The sequence below is a fragment of the Triticum dicoccoides genome, chromosome 4A, assembly GCF_002162155.2.
Source record: "Triticum dicoccoides isolate Atlit2015 ecotype Zavitan chromosome 4A, WEW_v2.0, whole genome shotgun sequence".
Classification (NCBI taxonomy): domain Eukaryota; kingdom Viridiplantae; phylum Streptophyta; class Magnoliopsida; order Poales; family Poaceae; genus Triticum; species Triticum dicoccoides.
The window spans coordinates 727,139,442-727,149,116 of record NC_041386.1 but is presented as its reverse complement, the minus strand read 5'-3'; positions in this window follow the sequence as shown (position 1 = coordinate 727,149,116).

Here is a 9,675-nt window from a genome sequence, read left to right as displayed (position 1 = left end):
CTACCTTTAGAATTTTCTTAAAGGTGCTAATATCCTGGATCTATAGCTTGATATTAAAGCTTAATAAGGAAGAGTCTTCTATATCTATTTTTACTTATGCCCAAGAACAACAAGACTGGCAAAACCATTTCTAGGCCTGCAGTTGTTTTCTTAACCAAGCATCTATGTTTTTGAGAAAATATTGGGGTGTGAACTATGTAGAAACTCATCCATTTTTAATTCCATCTACATACTACACACCATAGACTCTGATGCCTTCATAGTGAGCTGTTCCTTGGGTCCGAGGATACCCAACTGTCGGACGAGGCAAAGAGCGTCGACCTGGGACACAGAAACCACTGCTATGGGGCTTGCAGCCTAGTACACGATATTCGGCATAGCATTCTTTTTCATTGTGCTGACGATGGCCAGGTTTGACATGGGCAAAACAGACAAGCATGTTCTGACGAAGAAATAACGAAGGAAAGAGCCAACACCCTAGCCGGCGGTGCTATCGAGCTCCACCTTTCATACTTCGCTAGTGACAATGATGACTACAGAGACGTGACGGAGCTCAAGTGATCATCCGCCAAACACCGCATTGACGATTTGCATCCGAAGATGGCTCAATCAGTACGGTTTACATTGAAGTAACCAAACTCCACAACTATCACCAGGCTGTTTTTTTACACGACTCCCATATTCTTGTTATGGTATGAAGTTCAAATATTATAACCTTACTCATATATGCTTGCTACCTTGCCCTAACTCACGTGCAAACATTAACTTTTGTCACTCGACTTACATGTCATCTCATATAACCACAAGTGGAGCTCTCGGCAGGGCGAGGTTGGGCCTTGGCCCTACATTGGTTTCCTCCGATCTTTTATCTACATATAGCTTAATCGGTTGCTACAAAACCAGAGACAAATACCCAGCTAAGAAAATCGTTGTGCCCCGTGTTATTGGGCCGTGACCATGAACAGAGCTTCCACTTTGTTAGGCCGTACCTGTACGCGCAAGTCCTCTGTTCATTCTTCGGTTGTTTGGCTGGGTGGCCAGAAGGAATAGCACGCTGGGGGCTGCTGCTAGCAGGCGCTGCGCATGAGGCTGGTGGCCAGCCAAAGCGTCCGCGGGTGCGGTGGCCAGAAGGAGCTATGCGCAAGGCCGGCCACAGCCAACTGAACGGCAGTAACAGCAAGCAAGCCTCGGCCTCGGTGGGCGATGAAGCCGACGTGCCGGTAAAATGAAAATGAAAAAAAATGACAGAAACGGCAAAGGGCTAGCAACGACAAAGAGGAGAGATAAACGTTGTCAAACTTAGCTTCATTTTCAGATAATGGGTTACAATCTAGCAGTGCATTTTTCAGAGAATGGCTTAACGATCTGTATGTTTTATTTGCAGTTCCATTGTAGTCCCTCCGTCCAAAAATATTTGTCGGAGAAATGGATGTATCTAGCCGTATTTTAGTTCTACATACATCCATATTTATACATTGCTCCGACAAGTATTTTGGGACGGAGGGAGTATTACGTTACTATGTTCAGGAATTAGGATCACATATAAGTATTTGTGTGTATTTTTAGTATGTATGGATTAGTATTGCTATTGCATTGAATCTATTTATGCTTAGTCCGCCCTACCTCAAATTTTTCTCGTCCTCCGCCACTGCATATAACCCAGATAACTGTGTGTACCAGGCAGTGGCAGAGCTACATCAAAATAGTTGGACAGAAAACGACTGCACATATCTTTTCAGAATTACAATGAGCCGTGCTATCTTATTAGACATAAGTCAGTCCTCAAAAACTATTTTAACTAGATCAGCAAATATATACAGCCTGTGCTAGCACGGCAAGGCGGTGACCCCCTGGCTGTGCCATGGACAGTGGCAAGGCGGTGACCCCTTAGCTGTGCGATGAATCATGCCGGCTAGCTGGTGGCCACTGTTGCGCAGCCTGGAATGCTTCTGCTGCTGCTCGGCTTCTCCTTATCGCACATAACTAGCGCTCCAGGATTGTCGTCGTGTGAATCTCCTCTTTTGAGTCAAGCTTAAAGGAGATTAGGTGCTTTGGTCGTGTCTGCTAGTGGACTGGGCTTAATTATGGGCTGCCGATATGCATAGTATCTAAAGAAAGAGCATAGAGATCCTGGGCGGGCCACGGCCATTTTGGCCTTGACGTAGGTCCATCAGTTATACCGAGCCTACCGTCAGTACTAAGCGTTGTCTTCCTGATGTGTCCAGCTCATAAGTTAACATCTTTTTCTGGTAATCTTTTTCTCACAGTAGGTGTATGGGTGAAACATGATGGCCCTCAACGGCTGAAGCAGGGACACGACGCACTCGCTTGATGGTGAACTTATTTATTTGCCGAATAACTCATGACTCATGAAGGGATTCTACTGAATTGCTTGCAATCTATAAATTTGTAGTTGGTGTAGTGGTTGCTAAGAACATTTATCTCAAGATTGATGCTATGTAATGTTAGCCCAACCCGAACTTCGGCAGCCGCCAGAATGAGTGCTCCAAAGGAACCTCGGTATAGAACAATGGAGGAGGAGCTAGGAGAAGAGAAGGGAGGAAGCAACGAGTGTGGGATATTTCCTTGGATTCAGTACTCCACTTTGGAGCGTTCATTGATTATATTTTGTACCGAGCACTTAGAAAAATATTACATCTAGTCTAACCTACTATCTAAACAAGACCACCATATGAAATGACCAATGGAGTGGTTGAGTACCATTATCAACTACCATGTCACCTATGTCATGATTGTGACACATGCATGCGGTATGGCCCGCCCCATGTCTACTCAAACACACGGGACCCCGCAGGGGCCACCCAATGTGACGCGGGTTGCCTTGTTGGGGCTGCCCTTGCTGGGAGACGGTGTTCAACCTAATATTCTCTTCCTCAACCATGTCACCAGGGATGGACATCAACTATCCTGATCTTGTGGCGCAGTTCCTAGAACCGAACAAGACCAAGAGCCTTTAGTCAGGATGTCGGCGTTCTGCCCACCATTCCCGATGGAATCCACGTCAAGCTTACCCTTCTCGACGCAATCACGAATGATGTGACAACATAGATCAATGTGCTTGTTGCGAACGTGTACCACTTGGTTCTTGCTGAGGGAGATCACCGACTTGTTGTAAACTGTACGGTTAGTACAATTCAACGGTTACAACTCAAACAAGCAGTAGACTGACAAATTACGGCGTCAGAATACATTTTAACTGGCATGTTATCTAAATCATTTTGTCGACGAATGGTGGATTTTATTAACTCAACGTGAAGCATCAAGTGGATACAAACCCAATAAGCACGCCGACAATGTTTGATCAACTAGGATGCACAGATCTAACAGGAATGCACACAAAAAAGAATCATATGAACAAATACCAAAATTATACAAGACTAAAGCTATGCCTAGCCGTGGAAAAAAGGGAAAAGAAAAATTTGAAGCGATCAAAACAATGATCGATCAATTAAGATAACGACCCTCCGCACCGACCATCATGACATAGACAACGCGATGGGTTCTCCGGCATCAACGCCTCAAGGATTGGAACACCACTCAATCACCATCATCACCATATACATGCACCGATGGTTAGATCCTGTGTTTTACCCTTAAGATTATATCTGAGAAAATCCGAGCAATGCCTTAAAGAAGATAAAGATGAAAAGACACTACCATTGCTTGGGTCAGACCTAGGTTTTTTACCCGTAGCACTAGAACGAGTACTGAGAAGCACCGCCAAATCGAATCATTATGTATTATGACAAAAAATTTCTTCGAGACCGCTAGCTTCTGGGCTAGCATGCATAGTCTTTGCTTGAGTAGCCATGCAAGTGAAGACCATGCGTGCAAAACAAGTATGACAAGAGCATGTTGCCATCAAATGATACGAATGATGAAGGTTCGCGTCGCATATGGTACGAAGGTTGATAAGGGTGGAAGTCAATCGACACTGTCAAAATGAGACATTTCTACCTTTAGAGTTTTCTTCTAGGTGCTCATACCCTTGCTCAATAGCTTGATATGAAAGCTTAATTAATAAGGAAGAGTCGTCTATAGCTAATTTTAGTTGTGCCCAAGAATAACTAGACTGGCAAAACCATTTCTAAGCTTGATGTTGTTTTCATAGCCAAGCATCTAAGTGTTTGAGCAAATGTTGGGGTTTGAACTTATGGTGAAACTCTTCCATTTTTAGTTTGATATACATACTACACACCATAGACTCTGCTGCTTTTCAATGTGAGCTGATCCTTGGATCCGAGGATACCCAACTATCAGATGAGGCGAAGAGCGGCGAGCTGGGACACAGACACCACCTCTGTGGTGCTTGCAGCGTAGTACACGATGTTAGGCATAGCATTCTTTTTCATAGTGCTGACGATCGAAAGTTTTGACATGGGCAAAACAGACAGGGAGGTTGTGAGAAGAAACAACGAAGGAAAGAGCCAACAGCCTAGCCAGCGGTGCTATCGAGCTCCACCTTTCATACTTGGCTAGTTTGAATCGTGACTAGGGAGACGTGAAGGCGCACAAGGGATCATCCGTTGGTGATATACCAAAAGTTCTCAGGCATATCTCTCTCATCTTCAGAGATCATGTTGTGCGATATGATGCAACAATTCATTATTCGCCATAGAACCTTGGAGTCACAGTACTCGGCAGGGTCACGAACAATTGCAAAGCGCTTCTGAAGGACACCGAAGGCTCGCTCCATACCTTCCCTTTCACCTTCTTGACATTGGGCAAAGTGAGTGTTTTTGTTACCTTCCACGAATGGGCTGCTTGGGCCTCTAGGATTTATTAGGAATTTCTGAAACTGCTATTGGGCTAGACCCAAAATAGACAAAATTCCAACAAAGAATCTCGAGCATGAACCAGAATTGAACCACAAGCCTCCGTCCATGACACCGCTAGCACTCTACACCGCAATCCCCTTCATATATTCACCATACACTAACGCTAAACAGTAAAGCTTGCCCAAGAGGTACGGGCATCACGATTCTTGCCCAAGAGTTACAGGCACTTGTGAAATCACTCTAGTCACCCGCCCTGGCACAACTAGATCCAGTGGAAGCAATAACCCATAAGAATCTAAAAAGCGAGAATGGATCGGGAAAGCAGGCAGAGGGCACTCACTAGCACCATCATGAGAATGTCTACTAGAGCCATTACCACTGACATCATGCGCGTATCATAGTAGAGGGGGATTAGGCCAGCGAAGATGCAGATTAGGGTGTTGAATAGCGTTAATACTAGGATGTAAGACAGCAAGATGACTAGTAGTAGTGGGAGAGGAGTATATATGGATCAATGGGAAGGTTTAGATGACTCACTAGTAGACACGAGTGCTATTGTGACAGATTTTACCCCGAATCACACGTAGTTTTCATAACTGTTTGCTCGGACGGGTTGGTGGTTGAGGTGCCATCGCAGACAGTACCAAAATCTATGTTAGATAGAGGGTATCCATCGCATATGGTTAGAACCCCAAAACTGTGTGAGATATGGGGTGTCCATCCCATACGGTTAGATAAAGAAATTGTGTGTGCTTGGAAGGTCGTGTATTGCATGAAGTTAGAACTGTAAAATTGCGTGCAATAGGAAGGATCCATTATACATGGTTAGGAGTTCAAAGTTGTGTGCTCGAGTGGGTTGATGGATGGGGTGCCATTGCAGACCCTTCCAATACCGTGTGCAATGAATTATCTAAACAACAAGTTCAATTAGGCCAAAAATATGTGCCACATATATCCATTTACCAGAACTATCCTATCACTTCTTCGCAATTAGCACAGAACATAATTCATATTCAGAAGACTTCATATTGAAAATACTCCATATGACGTATAGGGGCCTCGGATTTGCCAACTATGATATAATATCATGGTAGGTAGAGAAATCAAATGGGTACAGGAAAACTTAAATCTATGCCATTGGTGGGTAATTTTTTAAACTCTAATTCCAATATGATATTTTCCATATCTAATTGTTTTGATTGCCTAGATAGCTTAATTAATGGCCTGACGTTTCAATTTTTATGTAATTTTCTAGCATACTTCACTTTTCTCTGGTTAACCCATTAATTACTATATGGCATTGGGGGTCTTTTTATAAAACTCTAACGCAAATATGCTATTTCGGACATCTTCTTGTTGTGATTGGCTAGCTAGCTTAATTAATTGCCTGATATTTCAAATTTTGGTAAAACTCTCTAGCACATTTCACTTTTCATTCATTAGCACATTAAGTAGTTTTCGTATATAATAGATAATTTAGTTGTTCGCCGGTGATAAAAGAAAAACGGACAGGCACGGCTCTCACCATGAACAATTAGCAACAACAACAAGGCCCAGATGATGGTGGAAGGTCATGCTGGGCTAGGCAACCGCAAAAATAAATATACAAAAAACAAGCAAAATTATACATGTTGCCACAAAAAAGTGATGATGCCAAATTAGATGTAACATAACAAGATGTGACATAGTTATGTTACATCTAAAGGAGCCCTAAACACACCCTTCATAATTATACATGTTGCCTAATCTTATTTCAATATGATGATATGTAAACAAATAATGAATATGTGAGAGTCAGGTGGTGAACAATTTCCTATTACATCCTAATTTGTCATGTTTAATCAGGAACTTTGAATCAAAAGAAATGGATGTCCTCAATAGTTGGGAGATATTTGGGAGTTTGGTTTTTGGAAAGAACATCAGTATGAAGCTATGAGCATCATAGTATCTCAATCGAATAAGCACACATTTATTTTGTCACTGAACCATTTTATATTCCTGCAACATATTATAAAATGAAGTATGGTACTCACATGAGGGAACCATGACAAACTCCTGGTCAGGAACCATGCCTCGCTGCCCCGCGTAAACAGCACAACACAGGGGCAATTCTACTTGTAAGATGTGGGGTCAGCTGACCGCACGACTTTGTATATTGCATGCTTAGTTTTACTAATATTTGTGCAAAAAATAGGTCATTTTATAGAGATTAGTGCGCTTGAACCCATATCTTTTTGTTGTTGGCACTGCCTCTAGCACAACGATATCATTCGGCATCCGCCTCCCCGCTTTCCTTTTCTGCTATCTGACCTAGCTACGATGGCTTCATCCACAGTTGTCCAACACATCCATCATGTTCCAAAGTTACATGGAGTGACGGGCTTGACAAAAAGCGCTAATGGTGTGATATAGACGTGGAAGGAGCGGCACATGGCGATATAGCCCTTTGTATGTCTGCTTGGTTAGAGAGCGTCATCGCAAACAACATGTTCACGTGGTTCTCAGAGGCAACATTCGGTGGCGCTGATGCATCCCAGCATGGAGTATCGGATCTTACATGATGTCGAGCATTGATTCCCTTCCCGAGGCCTCCCATTCTCACATACTGTACATTTTGTTTCTTCTTGCATTCTTCTTGCACTCTTCTATCTAACAACCAGAGTATTGGATCATGGTGATGAACCTCGATGTGTCTCAAGCATGAAGAAGATGCACTAGATAGTCAACACGCATATACCTCGTCGAGAGAGGATTTTATGCACAACAAAAGAACGACTTACAACTGGCACCCCACGTTTTTATCTACCACCTAGCCACCATGCAGCCCTCAAGCGAACTCCTTAATGTCTTGCAGAGTTGCACTCAAGGAAATGTTGGTGACCTTCACGGTCTTCACCTAGGAAACATTATAAATTTCAGAACAAGTACAGGGAAGTAAAAAGGGAAGCAAAAGTAAAGTCAAACAACACCCATTCTGCATTAGCAAGAAAAGGATTTCCAAAGTTGAGTTAGCATGTAGTAGGAGATACTCAAACTACTTGGCAGCACCCTGCGACCTGCACGCCTGCACCTGGCAGCAGGCACGGGCACAAACGAAACCATGGGAGCCCGGAGCCTGGACATGGCCCAATCCTGTGAACTCCAGACTAATCTTGCATCGGGAGGGCAGAGGGGAATTGTGCGAAGAGGGCACTCACTAGCCCCGTTACGGACACCTTCATCCGAGTTGCCGCTGCCGCCATCAGTCTATCACACGAGTAGCAAGCGGAGGGAGAATAGTCGAGCAGTGCTGATGAGTGCTGATTAGGGGATCGATTAGCTCAATAGTAGCATCGAAATGAGGAAGGAAGTCGATAACAACTAGCAGTTGAGCAGTAGTGTGAGTGGACATGGGAGCTACGGTAAGAAATGTGAAGATCAAACCACCTCCATTAATGAAAATATTGCTTATTTTCCTTAGATTTCAACATGTGTAATATTTTTTATATTTAAAAATCACAATATAAGACGTAGACACGTAGACATAAGGCAATCCACAAAAGTGGCAACGGCGGAGCCCCCCCCCCCCTCCTCAAATGTGCAAGTACATTTTTACTACCTATACTAGATCTAGGCGGTGCTGGCCGCGGCAACTTGTGCGGCGCTGGATCAAAGATTTGAAGACGGAGATGCCATCCATGGCGGCGGCGGTCAATTGCGGTATGACTCTGATCCGATCTGACTCCAATATGAAGATTAGGGACATGGACGAGCACGGCTGCAACTGGACAACTGAATGGATCCTTTTCCCAAGTTCGCCATCAGCTGATGGCCAGGATGGCATTGGTCTGTCGAAGGTGCCATTATCGTGAGTTTCGGTGGCTCCTGGCAATCGCGTCGTCGCCCGTCAACAAGCTCATAGGAGCATAGCTTTTCCCATCAGAACTGTGTGTGAGAGAAATGGACAATGGTTGGAATGCCAAACATTCAGGCTGAAGACATTCTGAGATGTGATGTTCCATGGTCCTTGTGCACGAGGATTATGCATATTTGTTGCCGAGTGGTCTAGAACACGACACATGTGAGCATTTGTCTTTGCTCGGCATTGTCAAGGATGGAAGGAATGAAGGGGGCGGTCCAGCGGTTGCAACAACACTACGTGGTTGCGTTTGGTGGTGCTACTTCAGTACCGAGACTGGAGTTTCAGGGTGAAAACCCATGGTGTGTCCTTCGCTGGTCATACCTGGCAATGGCGGTATTTTGATATCGTTACCTTGTTGAAGGTATTGCATGATTTTGCTCAGTTCTTCTATCAGGGTGAAAACTCGGGATTTAGTATTTGACCGAATCCGGCAACGGTGACACTTGTGTGTCCTTATCTACTTGAAGATGTTGCTGTTGGAGAACCTACTCGCAGCCGTGTGTTGTCACGGTAGTGCTTGATATCGTTGTTGGTTACGGCGTGCCTTAGATCTTCGTCTTTTGCTATTGTTATTTTTCCTTTTTTTTGGCTGTGTGCATCCTTGATGCCTCGAGTTGCTCGTGGCATTGAGTTGTTACAGAGGCCGGATGTACTTGATATCATCTTGATATTAATATATTACCCTTTGTCAAAAAATCAACGCATAGTTCACCTCCCCAGAACAGTTACGCAGAGGCAGGCAAGTAATTTTCTCGAAATCATCCGACTTTACCATGTTGATCAATGCATGTTCTAGCTGCTAGGTCTGATACTTTTTTTCAGTTTCGTCAGAGAATAAAATAGCATGTAGCGTGGGACTTGCTGGTCTACATGGCCTAGTTTCTGTTTGTTGCATGTAGTCAGCTCACCACTGTGTACGCGTCCCACGCTACATGCTATTTTATTACCCTTTGTCATTGAATTGTTATAGAGGCC